Source organism: Ranitomeya imitator, chromosome 1 (assembly GCF_032444005.1).
Source record: "Ranitomeya imitator isolate aRanImi1 chromosome 1, aRanImi1.pri, whole genome shotgun sequence".
Lineage (NCBI taxonomy): Eukaryota > Metazoa > Chordata > Amphibia > Anura > Dendrobatidae > Ranitomeya > Ranitomeya imitator.
The window spans coordinates 1,201,047,297-1,201,069,277 of NC_091282.1; the positions used below are offsets into that span (position 1 = coordinate 1,201,047,297).

Here is a 21,981-nt window from a genome sequence, read left to right on the forward strand (position 1 = left end):
AGAATGAATAAGTGAAGCAGTAAGAGTTTTTGCAGAGTCGAAAGTAAGAAAAGGGCGAATTCTAGAAATGTTTTTGAGATGCAGGTAAGAAGAGCGAGCCAGTGATCGGATGTAGGGGGTGAATGAAAGGTCAGAATCAAGGATGACCCCAAGGCAGCGGGCATGTTGCTTTGGAGTAATGGTGGAACCGCACACGGAGATGGCAATGTCAGGCAAAGGTGGGTTAGTAGAGGGAGAGAACACGAGGAGTTCAGTTTTTGACAGGTTTAGTTTCAGATAGAGGGAGGACATGATGTTAGAGACAGCGGTAAGACAATCACTGGTGTTTTCTAAAAAGGTCGGTGTGATATCAGGAGAAGAAGTGTATAATTGGGTGTCGTCAGTAATGATGATAATGTCAACCTATCAACATGGAGCAGTGGATCCATAAGGGTTTGCCCTTTAGAAAAACTCTGTCCATATGCCATATACAGTATATTAGGGTATAGAGCTATAACTGCCAGAAAAAAAGTGGCACTGTAAACCGCTGAGTCCACGTGTAGTCTTTTTGATGAATTTTGGCGTGGAAAGTGAAAGGAAACTCCAAGTTCTTGAGGATTTTGAAAAGTTTTGCTTAGTCTCCACTCCAAAAACTCTGCAAAAAGATTTACCGTGAGCACACATTAAGGGTATGTGCACGCAGTGTTGGACTAAAAAAGCACCCCAGAAAATGAACATAATGCACAGCAATGTTAAAACGACATTGCTGTGCCCATATTTCATCTCATGTCACTTTTTTTTAACCACTTCAGCGCTCTTAAACGGTAAAATGATTCAAATAATTGACATGGTCATTCTTCATCCTCTAGGAAGCTGCTTACTCTCTATATTTGATAGTATAGAGTCGGAACTGCTGCAAGATCGATGGCAATTTTGCCAGTGAAGCCGCCTTTTTCCTGAAGCAGCTTCACCTGGGAAATCTCCGTAGTAGTGGGATGTCATAGTGTAGAGGGATCATCCTTATACTAATTTGCACACGGAAACACAAGTAATGGAATGAAACTGAAAGGGAGAAGATACAAGATAGATATTAGAAAAAAACTTTTTTGATAGGGAGAGTGATCAATGAGTGGAACAGGCTGCCACAAGAGGTAGTGAGTTCTCCTTCAACGGAAGTCTTCAAACAGAGGCTGGACAGACATCTGTAGTGAAACCTGCATTGAGCAGGGGGTTGGACATGATGACCCTGGAGGTCCCTTCCAACTCTAACATTTTATGATAGCCAAAGACTCCTCAGAAAAGTCTGTGGGCACATACCCATAATAGAATGAGTTATTTCGGGTAAGTATAGACCTGATAATACTTTAGACTAATTTTATAACCAATAATTTAGCTTAGAAACACGTTCGGTCCAATTGTTTTTGTTATTTGTTGATGTTTCTACATTTTCTACCTCCAAAATCGTAACATAAGTCATTGAACTCAAACCATATAAAAACAAATCAACGGTCTTCGGGCGTCCTACAGATGTTGTTGGCGACCATCCTTGGTAAAATATGACTTATTAATCAATAAGATGTTTAGCAACATGGTGAAGTGAAAGCTTCCAGGGAACTTTCCCTTGATTTTATGATTCAGCCTTGCCAGCTGTCTTTCTGCAGGATGTTATGATAAAAGGTATCGTGTAGTACTGGGTAATTAAGAAATTACTCTTGCGCGTGTAATCATTAAACTTTAATAGTACGGTTACAGATTAATATATAACTTCTACAGTTGGAGCAGGTTGAGATGATTGATCATGGATGAAATATATTTGAGACGTCTCATAGAGAGCTGGTTTAGGCTCTAAGCTCTTGTTTCCGAGCTTGTTTCTACAATGTTAGTTTTCTAAGAAACTAGATTTTTAATTTTTCTTTAAAAAGCGCTCCAGATCTTGTCCTTATATGCTAACCTACAAGTTTTTGACCATTTTTCAAATTTGGAGAGTTTCTATTCAGTTTCTGGTCCAAAAAACAAAACTCTGTGTGCACATAGAGTTACTCATCCTATTCCCTATCTACAGGCCAGAAAGTCCCTCAAGAGTCCAGGACTGGAAGCCATGCATCAGGAAAGCATAAAGTGACCAGTCTGCACTCAAGTATCTGCGCCAATGTTCCACTGACAATTGATTATGGGGAAATAAGTTGAAGGGTTGGCACACCTTATACATATGAAATAGTAGGCTGTCTTGTTGCCAAAATTGGTGAGTTTGGTCAACTTTTCTCTTATGTGTAAAAGGGTTATTCACAAAATGGTGACTTATTCCTCATCCATAGGATAGGAGATAACTTACCATTGGTGAGGAAAGGGTGGAAGGGGGTTGAATGCTGAGACCTTTGGTGATTCTGAGAATGGAAAGAGGTTCTCGATCCTGAAAACCAGGGAGCCCAAACTTTTATTTTCAGGAGAGATCGGCTGCCACTACAGGAGTCTGGCAGCCAATTTTTCCCTCTCCCCATTGAAAATAAGTTGAGTCGAGCAAGTCAAGAAGAAACGTTTCCTGGAAAATGACTTTCCATCAACCAAAATTACAATGGTAGGGGTAGTTTTAAATTTTTTTTTGAGAACTTACTGTTATGCATCTGAGTTCAAACCCTTGAGCCTGTGCTTTGTGGTCGGCTTCTCTGTCCGCCAAGCCACAGCAGACACACCTTTTCTCCAGATGTTTAGTCTCTGTTAACCTTGCTTCAGTCTTTTTAAGGAAACATGTTTTCATTTACTCATTTGTCTGCCCGATCACCTTTCAGGTGCAGCTTTATATACTTTCACCCTGCTGGTATTTTCTGCTGGTGATAGTCTCATTTGGATGCTGTAGTTGAAACCAGTTAGTGAAGGACCAGCTAGGGTTTATCTCTCTGTTGTTTATGTTCTTTACCCTGCACCTATCTCCTCTTTCTTTTTAGGAATTAGGCATCTTATTTTCTAACAGCGCGCACTTAATCCTATATTTTATGTTTCGAGGTTTGTTTTACTCACTCTAGGCTCTCTTTCTATTCCAGCACACTTTTCTTCCTGTAGGTAATATGCCCTCCATTTTTTTAGGAGGAATGTGCAGTGCTCGTAGGCCTTTCAGGCAGCATAGGTCCGAGTTACCATCGTCTAGTCTGTGGTTAGGTCTATCTCAGATCATGTACAGACTGTGGGGTCAGGATCCCTAGTCTGTAAAGGAATCGGTAGGGTCAGTTGCAGAGTGTGTCTCCTATTTTCCCGGGTGAGTTGCTACAGTTTCATAACACTTACAATCATGATGTGATTTTTATAAAAGTCCAGATAGCAGTACCAAATCAGTGCCCTACACACAGTTGTGGCTGAACTTTGTACTGCATCTCCCATTCACAAAACCAATTACAAATAATAGGCTATTTTGGACTTTCCACCACCCCTATGAAATGTAGTTTATAATGCACTGCCTTTGCCTGTCCGTCCTTTCTCACAGCTCATCCATCTTATGCTAAGCATCTCATGCCTCTTTTTTGCTGATAAGTTCCCTGGTCATATCACAGCTGAAAGGACCTCGATTGCACCGAAAATAAATATTTCAACAGTCGTTAAGTTTTGTCGGCTCATCTCCCTTTCATCTCGTCCCTTATAACAACTCGTCTATAGGCCGTCACTCAGCCGCCTGTTTATATTACATGTTCTATATCTGTGTACATTAGAGGTTTTCTCGCCCAACGAAGACAGACAATGTATCTCTGATAGGTATTTACAATTGGCTTGAATTGCAAAGTTTTAGGAATGTAATGTAAGGGGGTGGGTGGGGGGCATTTTTTTGATTGTTAATGTAATTAAGTCTGTGTACATTACCCCTGTCTATCATGGATCATTAAGCGAATATTCTACACCACAGATTTATCATCATTTACTGAAGTGCAAGCAGACCCCCAGTGAGTGGAATGTTTTGCAGGAAGCTGTTGACTTTGTTGGCTCATTTTTCATGAGTCGGTTATAATTGTGCAGGGGGCACAGTTACAGAACCATAAGCAGAAGTAGCAGTAAAACGTAACCATTTATCCAGGTACAAATAGGTCTGATATAAGTCCTGCAAAAGGACAAGATGGAAATTCAAAAATATTTTTTCAGAGACACCTAAAGAAGGCTGGATACAGCCGAAACGCGTTGTGCTTTTAAATATTTTTTTTTCATTTTTTTATTTTATTCTTCTTTCTGTACTTTTTAGGTAATTTTTCCAAGTGATTACATCTGCTATAGTGGGAGCACCCTTCACCTGGTATCTCCACTCCACCCTTATTATGAACTGCCAGAACTTCCTTGGAGTTATTTCCATCGGCACTCCAGGTTGGCTGCACCTATTGGATTAATTTCATGCATTTTTCAGAGTTGTCCCCAAATATGCACAACTCCATCAGGTGAGCAAATCCCATTTTCGATTTTAATCTTTTTTCCCACTTATTAATCCCAGAAAGCGCCATTTTCTCTCCTTTTTCCCTTTTTCCTCTAGGTGCAAGAGCTTCCTCATTTCTAGTGACGTTGCTCCTTCCATTTTCCATTGGCTTACGTGTCCTGAACTGAAAGTCCACCTCTCTGCTATGCCTGTAAGCACTGTGGTGCAGTGACCAATGTTACAGCCAAGATGCACTTGGAGGCATAGTTGTGATGAGACAAAGTCCGGCAGAATTGTAGATGGCCGGTATGTGTGTCGCAGAGGAGGACACTCTGCGTTGTCAGTCTAAAGTTATGTTGTGGTCTGGGACCTGTAGTCACACATGTAAATGTGTAAGTTCTAATGGGAGATTGGCAGGGCTAGTTATGTGAGATGGGCGGGACAAACTAGCCACACACACCCACATTCCCACCCAAGGGAGTGGTTACGGGTATGTAATGTGACCAGGGTGTGGGTCACATGGTTCCTGTGTTTGGATCTGAATGGTCCAAGTGCAAGGCCCTGGAAGCCTGTGTTAGAAATCCTGGGAATTCCTGAATAGCACATGTTTGGGCTTTGGCACTGAGTAGCCTGTGTGCTGTAGGTCCTGCACGGTCAGTGTTGGAGGCTCCTGGGAGTGGAGTCGTCCTGGAAGCACTGTGAGACCATCGACCTGGACGGTCCTGTTGTGGACCTTGGACTGACGTGGAGTCAACCTGTGGGGCAGGAGCTCCTAAGAGGTAACCCCTGGTATGGGGAAAAGAACTGTGTGCGCTAACATAGGACAGTTGCTGAACTGTGCAGTCACCCGGTGACTGGAGAGATACCAGTGTGACCATTGAAGGATTTGTAAAGCCATATATGATGAACTAAAGGACTATGTGAGGTATGTGATATGTAACATGGCCTATAGTGGTTTATGCTGAGAGTATAATAAACCACATGGACTGTTTATCTGAAAAAAATGTGCCTGTCTATGATTATTTTGCTGCCAAGCGAGTGTCCCCCAAGACACGTAGTGGGTGAAACGCTACAGCACTTTGACAAACAGAAGAGCAAACTCAAAGAGACAAACACCTGCACCCACTTTCTGCAACCCATCTCAAACTATTTGCTGTTAGAAATGGATTACACTTGACAACAAGCAGTGGAAAGTAAGTCATGCCGAAAAAAACGAGGGCTGGCCAAGCAACGCCCTTCTATGCTTATACATAGTTAGGATGGGAGGTCAGAGCTCACAGTTCATTGTGTTGTACTACTGCTCTAGTGAAGCACACTGAAAATGGCAGAGGTAGTCTCTGTGTGAGATTCAGGTGGAATAGGGAGGTGCTGCAGCAGCAGAGTCAGTATGACTATGAATTCATTGATTTTTGATATACTAAAGTAACAGAACCTTAATGACTGCATTTTTTTTAATTTACACACACTGCAAAGGCAAATCAGGGGGCATTTTAATGCTCTGTGTCCTAATTTTGCTAGTAAAGAAGAATTTTTAAACCAAGGCTTGTGTGTCACAGACAGGAAAGCTATAATTTTGGGATTTTTAAAAAAATGCAAATCACAAATCTCCAGAATCTAGAAATCTAAAATCAACTGTCTATCCCACATACAGGTCCTTCTCAAAAAATTAGCATATAGTGTTAAATTTCATTATTTACCATAATGTAATGATTACAATTAAACTTTCATATATTATAGATTCATTATCCACCAACTGAAATTTGTCAGGTCTTTTATTGTTTTAATACTGATGATTTTGGCATACAACTCCTGATAACCCAAAAAACCTGTCTCAATAAATTAGCATATCAAGAAAAGGTTCTCTAAACGACCTATTACCATAATCTTCTGAATCAACTAATTAACTCTAAACACATGCAAAAGATACCTGAGGCTTTTATAAACTCCCTGCCTGGTTCATTACTCCAAACCCCCATCATGGGTAAGACTAGCGACCTGACAGATGTCAAGAAGGCCATCATTGACACCCTCAAGCAAGAGGGTAAGACCCAGAAAGAAATTTCTCAACAAATAGGCTGTTCCCAGAGTGCTGTATCAAGGCACCTCAATGGTAAGTCTGTTGGAAGGAAACAATGTGGCAGAAAACGCTGTACAACGAGAAGAGGAGACCGGACCCTGAGGAAGATTGTGGAGAAGGACCGATTCCAGACCTTGGGGAACCTGAGGAAGCAGTGGACTGAGTCTGGTGTGGAAACATCCAGAGCCACCGTGCACAGGCGTGTGCAGGAAATGGGCTACAGGTGCCGCATTCCCCAGGTAAAGCCACTTTTGAACCATAAACAGCGGCAGAGGCGCCTGACCTGGGCTACAGAGAAGCAGCACTGGACTGTTGCTAAGTGGTCCCAAGTACTTTTTTCTGATGAAAGCAAATTTTGCATGTCATTCGGAAATCAAGGTGCCAGAGTCTGGAGGAAGACTGGGGAGAAGGAAATGCCAAAATGCCTGAAGTCCAGTGTCAAGTACCCACAGTCAGTGATGGTGTGGGGTGCCATGTCAGCTGCTGGTGTTGGTCCACTGTGTTTCATCAAGGGCAGGGTCAATGCAGCTAGCTATCAGGAGATTTTGGAGCACTTCATGCTTCCATCGGCTGAAATGCTTTATGGAGATGAAGATTTCATTTTTCAGCACGACCTGGCACCTGCTCACAGTGCCAAAACCACTGGTAAATGGTTTACTGACCATGGTATTACTGTGCTCAATTGGCCTGCCAACTCTCCTGACCTGAACCCCATAGAGAATCTGTGGGATATTGTGAAGAGAAAGTTGAGAGACGCAAGACCCAACACTCTGGATGAGCTTAAGGCCGCTATTGAAGCATCCTGGGCCTCCATAACATCTCAGCAGTGTCACAGGCTGATTGCCTCCATGCCACGCCGCATTGAAGCAGTCATTTCTGCCAAAGGATTCCCGACCAAGTATTGAGTGCATAACTGAACATTATTATTTGTTGGTTTTTTTGTTTGTTATTAAAAAACACTTTTATTTGATTGGATGGGTGAAATATGCTAATTTATTGAGACAGGTTTTTTGGGTTATCAGGAGTTGTATGCCAAAATCATCAGTATTAAAACAATAAAAGACCTGACAAATTTCAGTTGGTGGATAATGAATCTATAATATATGAAAGTTTAATTGTAATCATTACATTATGGTAAATAATGAAATTTAACACTATATGCTAATTTTTTGAGAAGGACCTGTAGTGTGCAAGATGTTAAAAAGGTTCCTTTTTTTTAAATTTTTGCACACTTCTTTCTTGTAGTAGTCCAATACTAGACCCGTACACATCACACGAATACAACGGCTTGTTGCAGATGTTCACCTTTCGGGTGCAAAACTAACATGTTGTTCTTGTCTTGCTCATTTTTTAAAAAGTACCAAGGAAGGGGGGATATTTTAAATAAAACTTTTACACAACAAGCAAAGTAAAACATTTTGAACGCTGTAGCCGTATCTTCATTTTCAGGCGTGGACCTAATTTTTAATCCGTAGTGTCATCCATATGTCTGGGTATTATGTCCGTATGCAATCTTAGTGGCCATTTTGTAAATGCTTGCAGCATTCAATTTTACATGAACAATTATTAAATAATAAAATACAAATTCAGTTTCCAATAATTGTAATGGATCCGTAAAAAATGCGTGACATATGATAATATAATATCCATTTTTTAAGCAGTGCTAGTGATGAGCGAACGTGTTCTCTAAGTATGCTCGTCTGCTGACCAAGTGCCTTCAGCATGCTCGAGAAATATGCTCGAGTCCCCACGGCTGCATGTCCTGCCGAACGTTTAATACATTCTTCTGAACAAACCCTTGATTGCATTTTTGTTCAAGGGGGGATACGTTAAAAAAAAAAAATTAGCAATGAAAACAAAACAAAAGGTTATGGTTTTATAACTGCTTTATAGTCGCATTTATCAACCGTACATGCAAGAACAAAACTGCTGGCTGTTGCTGCAAATAGTTTCGCCTATCTTTTAACATAATATTTTAGGGTCACGTACGTTGAATTTTTTGGAAAGGGGAAAAATTAAATTAAACACTATGGAGCTCCAAAAGGTTTTCAATGCATTCCTAGGAGATTTCTGAGTGATATATATTTATTTACAGGACAATTAGAGGCTTAACAGTATAGAGATGTTGGATGAATTAATTCACTACAAATTGAATTTATTTGAAAAAATTAAGCAAATCAGGCTAATTCGAAATTGAAAAGATTTGATCATTTCTATTACTTTACCACATAGGATGGTTTAAATAGTTGTTAAAATGGCTAGACCTCATAGACTGAAAGGACCTAACTTTAAGCTCAGCCCCTGAGGATCCTTGTTTCTCCTTGCTAAACTGCCAGGTAATGTAAGGACTTGGACTGTATATCTGTTTCTGTTTGCCCTCAGTTCAGCTACTTTTGCCCTTACCTAAGATGGAGTCATTGGCCTCACGGGGGCCATCTTGGTTCCTGTCAGATTTTCCTTGTTCCTGTCTGTGGTGTATTTAAGGGAGCTCTGTATATATACTCATTGCTTGAATATCTTGTTCCTGACTTGTGATCAAGCTGGAAGTACTGCTATCTTGCTGGTTTCTTCGTTACTTTGGGATACCCCATCTGTCTCCGGTTCTACATCTCTTCATTGCAAAGACTTGTTTCCCTGGATCTGCTCTGCACTCGTCTCTGCCGCTGGACTGCTCCCTGCTAGGAGGCCTGGTCTGGTCTCCAGGTCTCTGGACCTGACATACTTGGACTTCCACGGTCTGTACACGTGCTTACTTCCTATCCAGCTCTGTCTGCTACTAACCTGCTGTGTCATAGCTGTTTACCTGCATATCATTATAAATATTCTTGAACTCTTAACCTATTGTCTCTCGGCCTCTTTTCTGACCCATGATACTGATCTCCACTGCACTTTTAGCACTAAATTTATTACAGGTAATTTGGTAGTCTGGTATTTTATAAACTGATTGTCTGTTACTCACCTTTTCCAAATACAGCACTGGCCTCGCTTCCTTCCCAAGAATCTGGGTGTGCACCTCCGGGATAATGCATCTAGACCTTACAAGTCGACTCAGGAGGCAGCATGATGCCTGAGTATTCAGGTACTTGGCAGACATGCTATGCTAACCAAATTTTATGGACTTTACTAGTGCACATTCAGACATTCCCAGCTCTGATGCTCCGCTGAGATCTGCTACATCACTATAAGTGAATCTACTAACACTGTCAGGTCTGCCATTTTGCTGCTACTTTGCTCAACCCTGTATATATCTGTGTATCTGTTCCTCTACCTGCCTTCCAGTCACAATAGTCTCCATTTCTCTTCCTACCATACAACATTCACAGTTTTCATTGCTTGTAAAGGTTTATTTCACTGTTCCAATGCCTCCAGTCCATGCTTCACATTCAGACTATGGCTTTCTGAATCCACCTCTTGAGCCATAACATTGTCCCAATGCTAAATTATCATCATTAGAAAGTTAAGTACAGGTACATGACCTGACACTTTAGTGTTAGACGTCAATCATGATTGTAAACTGAGAAGGAAAACGAATTTAACACCAAGATTGTATAAAAAAATATATACTTTATTAATCACAGAAAAAAAACATTAAAATAAAGTGCAGGTGGACACAAATAACCAGGGAAGAAAAAGAACACAATACTCAAGGAACAAGCTGAGAATTAGGAATAAAATATAGCATAATAGCAGCAAAATGGTTTACAATATCATCAATGGGAAATTGTAAAGTGCATGTATGCTGTGCTGCCAGGAGACCAAACAATGGACAATTGGTGCAAATTATTTAAAACCAAGATAGAATGGCAGATTAAATATATGAGAGAAAGTATGGTAAAAATAGAATATATAAAGTTCCTGTGCGTATAGTATCACTCTAAATCAATAGAGACCACATGGTGTATGGCAAAAAAATAATCTATTAAAGTGATGTGGGATAATACCATGCTGTCTAAAGAATCACATTATGTGGTACCTGCTAGAGAGAGAGAGGGGGGTCATCAGCTGTCACTCCCATGGATGCGTCCACCTCGACGCGCGTTTCGGCATCACCCCCTGACCTGCTATTCTATCTGGGTTTTAATAATTTGCACCAATCGTCCATTTTTTGGTCTCTTGGCAGCACAGCACATGCCCATTATCAGTTTTGTGGTTCTTCTTTGTAACTTTTCCTATAGCTCCAGGTTTTCTATGAACTAAATTGCATATTCCAGATGAGGTCACACTAATACTTTGTAAAGTGATAGTATTACATCCCTGTGCCTCTAGTCCATGCCTCTCTCATATATGACAATATTCTTCTGGCTTTAGAAGCTGCTGATTGACATTGTGCTGCTATTTAGTCTATGATTTACAAGAACATCCAGATCCTTCTCTACAAGTGACTCTCCTAGTTTTTCTCCTCAAGAACATATAATGCACACCAATGAAAAGTTTCACTACCTGAAACTGGTTGTTTTAGCCACTACATGGCATTTTAATTCACCAACATTTTCTATTTACACCAATAGAGAAGAGTTTTTGGATTTTTGTGGAGCTCGATTTTTCTTTCTTTGGAAAATATTAGTGTCCAGGTGCATAACTTTACATTTCTCCATGTTGACACTTAACCGTCAAGTGGGTGATCAAACATTCAGTTGTCCAAGTCACCAGGTAACTTACGAACATCCTCCATACACTGCAGCATTCTGCATTACCTGGTGGTCACCTGAAAAGATGGAAACAACTCAAATAATCACATCTTCTATATCATTAGTAAATAAGTTGAATAATGGTGGACCTAACACTGAACCTTGGGGTCACCACTTGTTACCGGGGACCATTCATGGTGGCCGTCATTCACTACAGTTCTCTCGGGGTGCTCCTTTTTTGTGCCAGATTTCAATCCAATTACAAATCTTAACTTCTAAACCTAAATACCTTAATTTACCCAATAAGCATCTATGAGGGGCATCAAACACTTTTTTTTAATGTTTGCTCTAATTGAGAAGGTTTTATAACAATGAAATATTCTTTCCAAATTTTTTCATCCCAAAGGGGAAGGAAGTGACACAGAGAGAGAAGAATCAGACAAACATACAATGATCGGTTTCAAAAACAAAACATATAAAAAAGAAGAAAAGTTTAGAAAAGACAAATATATGTGATCGGGGGGGAAGACAAAAAAGAGAAAGAAAAGGAGCTTTTTGTGTGACACCACATTGTTAAAGGGGTTTCTATGACAGCCTTTACAAAAGCCCTAAAAACACATTGTAAGTTATGTCGGACTTCCATTTACAAGAACATAACAAGCATTCATGAAAGGCAAGAAGTGAAATATCCAACGCTCGCCATTGCCGTTAATAAGCGGTTGTTGATTCAGCAAATATTAGGCTGCTTCTCGGATTTCTTCCTATACAAACCAAATAATATAATCAGACACTTATTTAAAGGAAAATTCCTCCTTGCAGTGAAGAAAATGCTGAATCTCTACTTAAACATCACATAAAACTTAATGGAAGATTAAAGAATCTGGCACAATAAGGAGATTCCAGTAAAGATTGCATTAAAATAGGGTCCATGAGGGGTCTTAAGAAAAAAAAGAACATATACTTACCTATCGATTCCCCTACCACTCCCCCACATCGTTAGCTATGTCTCCCACCGGTCTACTTTCTTCCAGTGGGCTGTCACGTGACAACTTCAGTCAATCTGTAGCCGGTGATTGGATGCAGACTTCACGATCTATTTGAGCCTGAAGACATAATCCCTTAGGTCTCTCTTCCGGATTAGCAGGCATGTAACTTCTGCAGATAATCATTAGCTGCTGATTGGCTGCAGTGGTCACATGAAATCTCCCGATGGAAGAGGAAGAGAGAAGACTGGTGGGCAGTGCCGAGACAAAGTATTTTGGTGCCCTAGGCAGATCAAGCCAATGCCCCCCCCACCCCAAAGCAATGGAATGGGTCAGAGACTTAGGTAACAGTACCCATAATGCACCTTCACCCACATGTAGCAAACTCTGATGACCACTTCCACTAGAATTGTTATATTTTTCACACAAAATGTAATCAAAAGTAAAAAAAAAAGTGGTGTACAATTAAGGTGTCCAGCATTTGACAGATACCCTAATGGAAAATAAACAGTCCTCATTATAAAGGGATACGTCTGATAGTTTTTGTGTCCATCATGTGACAAATACAGTTAGTACAAAGTTGATGGTGGATCTGGTGATGTATTCATGTACAGATAGTGGTTCTGGTGACAAATTCATTTAGTTCATGTTGTGATGATGATTCTGGTGATATATTCATCAGCAGAACAATCATCAGTACATGAAAATAAAGCCAAAATCATCATCAGTACATAATTAGAGCACCAGAGCCATCAATAGCACATGAATAGGGCACATGAAATATCATCAGTAAACAAATACATCACCAGAAGCACCATCAGTACATGAATACATCACCAGAACCACCATCAGTACATGAATGCATCACTAGATTTACCATCAGTACATGCATACAACAACAGACCCACCATCAGTACATAACTACGCCACCAGAACCACCATCAGTAAATTAATACATTACCAGAACCTCCATCAGAACGTGAATATATCACCAGAACCACCATAAGTACATGAATACATCACCAGAACCACCATAAGTACATGAATACATGACGACAACCAAAAGTACTTGTATACAAGAATCAAGCTTAGAACAGTGATCAATTGTAATATCAAGTCAGCCCCATAAATAATTGTATTTCATGAACCTACAACCCTACAACTTCCAGTATGTCCTTAACAATGGTAAGGAGATACTGGGAGTTATTCCCAGCCATCATTTGACTGTGGACCATACAGGAACCACAGTATTGATGAGAATTAGTCAGTATCACAAATATGCCATGGCACATAATGCCATAATAACTTTTCACATCCACAGCTCGTCTCTGCAGACCTTCCTCTTCTCCAGTCTTATGCAGTACATCCCCACACGGTGATCTTAAAAATAAGGGTGTTATTAAAATGCCCTTTGCATGAAAATATCTGTCCGTACTGTACCGTAAATAAATCACAATAGTCCCTGAAAAACTACGTGGGAGCAGTATACTCATACAGTCATGGCCAAAAGTATTGACACCCCTGCAATTCTGTCAGATAATACTCATTTTCTTCCTGAAAATGATTGCAAACACAAATTATTTGGTATTATTATCTTCATTTAATTTGTCTTAAATGAAAAAACACAAAAGTGAATGAAGCAAAAAGCAAAACATTAATCATTTCACACAAAACTCCAAAAATGGGCCACACAAAAGTATTGGCACCCTCAGCCTAATACTTGGTTGCACAACCTTTAGCCAAAATAACTGCGACCAACCGCTTCCAGTAACCATCAATGAGTTTCTTACAATGCTCTGCTGGAATTTTAGACCATTCTTCTTTGGCAAACTGCTCCAGGTCCCTGATATTTGAAGGGTGCCTTCTCCAAACTGCCATTTTTAGATCTCTCCACAGGTGTTCTATGGGATTCAGGTCTGGACTCATTGCTGGCCACCTTAGAAGTCTCCAGTGCTTTCTCTCAAACCATTTTCTAGTGCTTTTTGAAGTGTGTTTTGGGTCATTGTCCTGCTGGAAGACCCATGACCTCTGAGGGAGACCCAGCTTTCTCACACTGGGCCCTACATTATGCTGCAAAATTTGTTGGTAGTCTTCAGACTTCATAATGCCATGCACACGGTCAAGCAGTCCAGTGCCAGAGGCAGCAAAGCAACCCCAAAACATCAGGCAACCTCCACCATGTTTGACTGTAGGGACCATGTTCTTTTCTTTGAATGTCTCTTTTTTTTCTCCTATAAATTCTATGTTGATGCCTTTGCCCAAAAAGCTCTACTTTTGTCTCATCTGACCAGAGAACATTCTTCCAAAACATTTTAGGCTTTTTCAGGTAACTTTTGGCAAACTCCAGCCTGGCTTTTTTATGTCTCGGGGTAAGAAGTGGGGTCTTCCTGGGTCTCCTACCATACAGTCCCTTTTCATTCAGACGCCGACAGATAGTACGGGTTGACACTGTTGTACCCTCGGACTGCAGGGCAGCTTGAACTTGTTTGGATGTTAGTCGAGGTTCTTTATCCAACATCTGCACAATCTTGCGTTGAAATCTCTTGTCAATTTTTCTTTTCCGTCCACATCTAGGGAGGTTAGCCACAGTGCCATGGGCTTTAAACTTCTTGATGACACTGCGCACGGTAGACACAGGAACATTCAGGTCTTTGGAGATGGACTTGTAGCCTTGAGATTGCTCATGCTTCCTCACAATTTGGTTTCTCAAGTCCTCAGACAGTTCTTTGGTCTTCTTTCTTTTCTCCATGCTCAATGTGGTACACACAAGGACACAGGACAGAGGTTGAGTCAACTTTATTCCATGTCAACTGGCTGCAAGTGTGATTTATTTATTGCCAACACCTGTTAGGTGCCACAGGTAAGTTACAGGGGCTGTTAATTACACAAATTAGAGAAGCATCACATGATTTTTCGAACAGTGCCAATACTTTTGTCCACCCCCTTTTTTATGTTTGGTGTGGAATTATATCCAATTTGGCTTTAGGACAATTCTTTTTGTGTTTTTTTTTTCATTTAAGACAAATTAAATGAAGATAATAATAACAAATAATTTGTGTTTGCAATCATTTTCAGGAAGAAACTGAGTATTATCTGACAGAATTGCAGGGGTGTCAATACTTTTGGCCATGACTGTATCCCAGGATAGGAAGAGTTTCAAGCAATCATAAATTAATTTTTTTTTATTGAATGGATACATAAAATCAAATACTAAATATAAAATGACAGTGAAAACCTCCACAGGGACACGGAATGCCAGAAGAACCAATAAACTTGATATAGAGATTCATAAATAGGAAAAGCCAAGGGTATTAGATCATAAAATGTCAGTGCTGTGGCTGTATTGAGGAGTATATTAATCCCCACCCAAATGGTTGATGTACCCTAAAAAACTCTCCTATGGTATATTACCTCCATACTGTCTGCCATTATCAGCTATAATCGACACACCATCCGCCCTTATGAACCGCGGCCTATACCGTGGCTGTCCCCTCTCTAATTTTCTATTACACTTTCTATATCTCCACACTGTCCCCCCGCCATGGTAACCTCTCTCCAATCTGTGCCCCCTTTCACACTATGCCCTCATATTGCCCACCTCACAGCCCTCTTCAAACTGTAACCACTCCTTGCAATGTTCCCCTAAACAGTACGATGGTTCACTACAGCCGTTTATCTGGTAAGATATCCACCGCAAGCCGCAAATATATAGTATCATCACCACCACAGCCAACATATATTCTATGATGTCCACCACAGACATCCATAAATAATATGATGTCCAAAACAGCCCCCATGTATACTATGATGGCCCCCACAACAACACATACAGTATTATGGCGCCCGAACAGCAACTCAAACATTATTATGTTTGCCACAGCCCCCTATGTAGTATGGTCACAACAGCCCCCAGTATAATGTCCTCCACAGGCTTCTATACAGTATGGTCACTACTGCCCCCAGCATAATGTCCTCCACGGTCCCATATGCAGTCACGGTCACCACAGCTCCTCGTATACTTTGCTGTCCCCTCGCACAGCCCCTCATTTCATGGCCCTCCTTGCACTGCCTCTCATTTTATTCCCCCCCCCCTGAACAGCCTATCCTTTTATGCCTCTCTGCACAGACCCTCATTTTATGCACCCCTGGGCAAACCCTCATTTTATGCCCCCTCGCACAGCCCCTCATTTTATGCACCTCCTCCCATCCCTTAATTTTACGCCCATCCCCTCATTTTATGCCCCCCTCCTGCCCAGAGAATCATTTTATGCTCCCCTGCACAACCTCTATTTAATTTTCCACCTGCACAGCCCCTCATCTTATTCCCCCCATCTGCACAGCCCCTAGTTTTATTCCTCATGTGCACAGCCCCTCATTTTATTCCCCCATCTGCACAGGCCCGCAATTTGTCTCCCCCCTTACAGACGATAATTTTATCCCCAGCGGCACAGCCCCTCATTTTATTCCCCCATCTGCACAGCACCTCTTTTATTCCCCCCTCTGCACAGCCCCTTATCTTATTCCTCCACCTGCACAGTCTCTCATTTTATTCCCTCATCTGCACAGCCCCTCATTTTATTCCCCCCTGCACAGTAACATAAGAATTAAAAAAACATCTTGCACGCAGTTAATCCAGGCTCCCGTCCACCTTCTCTTCTGTGCAGTGATGGGTGCTGGATGGCGGGATGACATCACTCCATTGCGCCATCCTGTGTCCCCTGCTTGTGCTGTCTCTAACAAGAAGCCGGAAATGGCCTGTGTCTTGCTGGAGATCCTGGTGAAGTAGAGGGCTAATGATAGCTCCTCTGTTCCTGTGAGTGAGTGTCTGTCTTTTTTTTTTTTTAAGACTATATGGTCCAATTTTTAACCCCTTCGTGCACCCTGATGTATTAGTATGTCATCGTATGGGTGCATGTGTATAGAGCGGGGACAGGAGATGAATCGCAACCTGCAGATCATCAATTTCCCTATATGCTATAATACTGCAGTATTGAAGTGTATAGGGCAAGCTATCAAATATTCCCCGATTCAGGTCATCTAGTGAAAAATTACTAAATGTGTTTAAAAATATTTAAAAAATGAAGAAAAAAATGTGTAAGTCACCACTTTTTTCAATTAAAAAAAAAATATATATAATAATAATAATAATAATATATTTGGTATTGTTGCATCTGGAACAGTCTATACTATGAAAATATAAAATGATTTAACCCAAATGGCAAACAGCATAAAAATATAGAAAAAATAGCCAGAATTGCAGAGTTTTTTCCCTTTGGCAAAAAGTGATCAAAATGTCAAATGTAGCCCAAAAATTGTACTAAATAACTACATTTCTAAGCACAAAAAAACAGATCCATCATTTTCTATGGAAAAATCTAAAAGTTACAGGTTACAAGTCTTAGACAATGGCCACACAAATTAATTCTATTTTTTTCGTTCTTGTTCACAAAGTCCTGAAATTGTCTAAACTAGTAAAATAATAATAAAAAAATTACACACGTTTGCTCTCGCTGTAATTTTAAGTGTTGCAAAATATGTTGGCGCTATAGAAATAAAAATTATTATTATTATTATTTTATGACCTGAAGAATTATGTTTTCCCAAGGATAAACAGTCGCACTCAGAATTTCGTTAAGTTGCAAACAATTTTGAATTTTATTTTCAAAACATCAAAATTAAATGATTCACAGCAGTTGAGATAATAAGGTATTTCAGTGGTATAAGGTAACGTTTCGACCCACTGGGTCTTTATCAAACCTTACTGGACAAAGCAAAAATACAAAGTGACAGCCTTATGTGTAAAAACATAAAAAAATAAATTAAAAACAGAATATGAAAAGTAAACATAGACCCTTTAAATAATATACCAATATATATGTACTAGCTTTTGAACCCGTTCTACGCCTATATTGGTATATGGTCTCCATCCTGGTATGTGCTGCTCCATCCTGCGTCCCCATCCTGTCATGTGCTGCACCCATCCTGCGTCCCCATCCTGTCATGTACTGCTCCATCCTGCGTCCCCATCCTGTCATGTGCTGCACCCATCCTGCGTCCCCATCCTGTCATGTGCTGCACCCATTCTGCGTCCCCATCCTGTCATGTGCTGCTCCATCCTGCGTCCCCATCCTGTCATGTGCTGCACCCATCCTGCGCCCCCATCCTGGTATGTGCTGCACCCATCCTGCGTCCCCATCCTGCATCCCCATCCTGTCATGTGCTGCACCCATCCTGCGTCCCCATCCTGGTATGTGCTGCACCCATCCTGTGTCCCCATCCTGCGTCCCCACCCTGTCATGTGCTGCACCCATCCTGCATCCCCATCCTGCGTCCCCATCCTGTCATGTGCTGCACCCATCCTGCGTCCCCATCCTGTCATGTGCTGCACCCATCCTGTGTCCCCATCCTGTCATGTGCTGCACCCATCCTGCGTCCCCATCCTGTCATGTGCTGCACCCATCCTGCGTCCCCATCCTGGTATGTGCTGCACCCATCCTGCGTCCCCATCCTGCGTCCCCATCCTGTCATGTGCTGCACCCATCCTGCGTCCCCATCCTGGTATGTGCTGCACCCATCCTGCGTCCCCATCCTGCGTCCCCATCCTGGTATGTGCTGCACCCATCCGGGGGCCTGAGCAGGCGGGAACACCGGCGCGCTGTGGGGGTCAGGTGCCGGTATCGCCGCCAGCTCAGGCCCCCCAGCACTTACTATATTCACCTGTCCTGCGTTCCACCGCTGGGCGCCGCCATCTTCCTGGTCTCCTGGCTTTGACTGTTCAGTCAGAGGGCGGCGCCGGCGCGCATTAAGCGCGTCATCGTGCCCTCTGAACTGAAGGTCACAGGCCGAAGACCGGGAAGATGGCGGCGCTCAGCGGTGGAACGGGGACAGGTGAATATGGCCGATACTCACCCTCCTGGCGGCCCCTGCTTCTCTGTTGATCGCTGTGTGCGTTCAGTGTGAACGCATACCGCGATCTCCCGGGAGCGTCACTCTGTGAGGCCCAGACTGCGCCGGCGCTTGCGCCTGCGCAGTCTATAAAGGCTTTGGACAGAGTGACGCTCCCAGCGTTATATTATAGATGCACACATACATGTGTGAAACAAAGACAAAAGTCAAGATCCTATGATATATAGGGCAGCGGTCCTCTGAAGGGATTGTCAGTGCTTCTGGTACCATTACGTGCAGTAATCAATTTATCAAGGTACTAATTTCATAGATAATACCAAAAATATAATTAATCTCTTTCAGGATAGTACGTCCGAAGTCAGATTCCCTGCTTTGATGCGGGCTCCGGCGGTGAGCCCGCATCAAAGCCAGGACATGTCACTGTTTCGATCCACCGCCACTATTAGGGGTTAATAGAAACACATAGGAGAGCACAATAAATGAGCACAAAAAAAGAGATAAATGTCCACAATGAGTGGAGGGCGGTGGAAATACAATGCAGGTATAAGCAAAAACAGAAGGTAGCTTGTAGAGGAAAGCAGGCAATAAGGGGTGTACTGACCTACTTGTATGCTGCTTCTGGAGACTGCGGTGGTGTGTGGGAGCGTGCTGACAGGCGCCATTATATATGTGGAGTGGCAGGAAATGGAAGAAGTCAGAATGAGGCTTGGAATGCAGGAGCTCCGTTTGCGCATGCACAGTGGTATGCAAGGAAAAAGGAGGCTTGGAATGCATGTACGGTTGAGCGCTGTGTGCACAGGCGCGGTGTGAACACTGGTATGAGGAAATAGAAGAGCATCAGGCAGAAGCGAGCCTGTAATGAGTGGGGCTGGACCGATAGTCCTGAGTGGAGTGTGGGAGAGATTTAAAGGTACCTAGATAGAAAGGGCATGAAAGCAAGGTGATTAATGAAATTGTTAAGGAGAAATGGGAATTTGTAGAGGAAATATAAATAAAAATAGAAAAAATTATGAAAAAATAATAAGTAATAAATAATTGATGGAAAAAAGAATAAATAAAAGGAAAATTATAAAGAAAATTGTACAATGAAAATTAAATAAAAGGGTAAATAATAGAGGGAGTGTGAGAAAATTAAAAATAAAAAAAAGATGAAAAATAAAAAAGAAGAAAATAATTGTAAAGTAATAAAAATTGAAAAATAAAAAGTAAAAAATAAAAAAAATATTATTATTATTTATTATTATTATAGCGCCATTTATTCCATGGTGCTTTACATGTGAGGAGGGGTATACATAATAAAAACAGGTACAATAATCTCAAACATTACAAGTCATAACTGGTACAGGAGGAGAGAGGACCCTGCCCGCGAGGGCTCACAATCTACAAGGGATGGGTGAGGATACAGTAGGTGAGGATGGAGCTGGTCATGCAGCGGTTTGGTCAATCGGTGGTTACTGCAGGTTGTAGGCTTGTCGGAAGGGGTAGATCTTCAGGCTCTTTTTGAAGGTTTCGATGGTAGGTGAGAGTCTGATATATTGGGGTAGAGAGTTCCGGAGTAGGGGTGATGCGCAAGAGAAGTCTTGGATGCGGTTGTGGGAAGAGGAGATAAGAGGGGAGTAGAGAAGGAGATCTTGTGAGGATCGGAGGTTGCGTGTAGGTAAGTACCGGGAGACGAGGTCACAGATGTATGGAGGAGACAGGTTGTGGATGGCTTTGTACGTCATGGTTAGGATTTGTCCTGGAGTCTCTGGGTAATGGGGAGCCAGTGAAGGGATTGAGAGAGGGGAGAGGCTGGAGAATAGCGGGGGGACAGGTGGATTAGTCGGGCAGCAGAGTTTAGAATAGATTGGAGGAATAAAAAGTAAAAAATAAAAATTAATAATAAAAAGTAAAGAGTAAAAAATACAAAATAAAGAATAAACAATAGAAAATAAAAAATTAAAATAAAAATGAAAAACAAAAGAAAAATTGAATGTCGGAAACTATATCCAGCACTCACCCATAAGAGAAGACGAAAGACTAGTGTGTCTGAAAAATAAGATACAAGTAAGTCATGGAGAAGAAAAACGGAAAGCTGCATGGCCACCACCCTACATTGGTACAATAAGATGGAGATTCTTAATAATAATAGTAATAATACAAGTAACAACCACAAACAAGATATATAGGTAAAATAAAAGATTATAGGTACTGAAAGTCCATATATGGCCTGGAAAAGGCGTCACTTTATATTACGGTCCAGTTCCCTGTTGAGACCTCTTGTAGACAGTGTTTGTAGTGTATAAATCCAATATGACTCCCTCTCTTTCAACAATTTAATGTGATTACTACGCCTTTGTGGCCTGTCTACTTGCCCTATAATTTGAAATATTAATTGTGAGACTGTGTGGTTGGCATTGATGAAATGGTGAGGTATTGGGAGCCACGATTTTTTACAACGAATTGTGGATTTGTGGCTAGCGACTCTATCGTGCACATGTTGTGTGGTCTCGCCTACGTAAAGTAGGCCACAAGAGCATTTTATGAGGTCCACAACATAGTTGGTGTCACATGGGTAGAAGCCCTTGATGTTATAACGTTTGCCAGTATGTGGGTAATTTCGCTCCCCTTAATCATGTTAGAACAACAGGCACAGCCAAGGAGGCAAGGGAATGTTCCCTTGCGTTCGGTACCAATAAAGCTCTGTTTGGGTGATCTGGAAAAGCTGCCAATGTCAGCTCTAACTTAATTATCTCTGATACTTTTTGGACGTCGTTTGCACCTAAGTGCTAGAGCATTAAAGGCTTCAATGTTGGGGGAGGACTTAGATAAGAGGGACCAGTGTTTGTTGATGACATTGTATATCTTAGGCATTACAGGGTGGTGTGTGTGAACAAAGGTAACCCGTTCCCTTTTAGGGTGGGCTGATAGTGTGGACCGGGGTTCCAAGGCTCTTTTACTTTCTCTTAGGAGTTGTTGGGGGTATTGTCTATCTTTGAATTTACCAGCCATTTCACTCAAATGAGTGGAAATAAGATCAGGGTC

At 41.5% G+C, this 21,981-nt stretch overlaps 1 long non-coding RNA gene across 1 annotated transcript in view; it reads left to right on the forward strand.

Moving 5' to 3' along the window:
* LOC138658369 (uncharacterized) overlaps positions 1–5,360 on the forward strand; it is a 92,443-nt gene extending 87,083 nt beyond the window's left edge. Inside the window, exons 2-3 of the long non-coding RNA XR_011317472.1 lie at positions 4,199–4,388; positions 4,481–5,360. This is a non-coding gene — a long non-coding RNA (uncharacterized lncRNA). The remainder of the gene's footprint in view (positions 1–4,198; positions 4,389–4,480) is intronic.
* Positions 5,361–21,981: the final 16,621 nt, after the last annotated feature.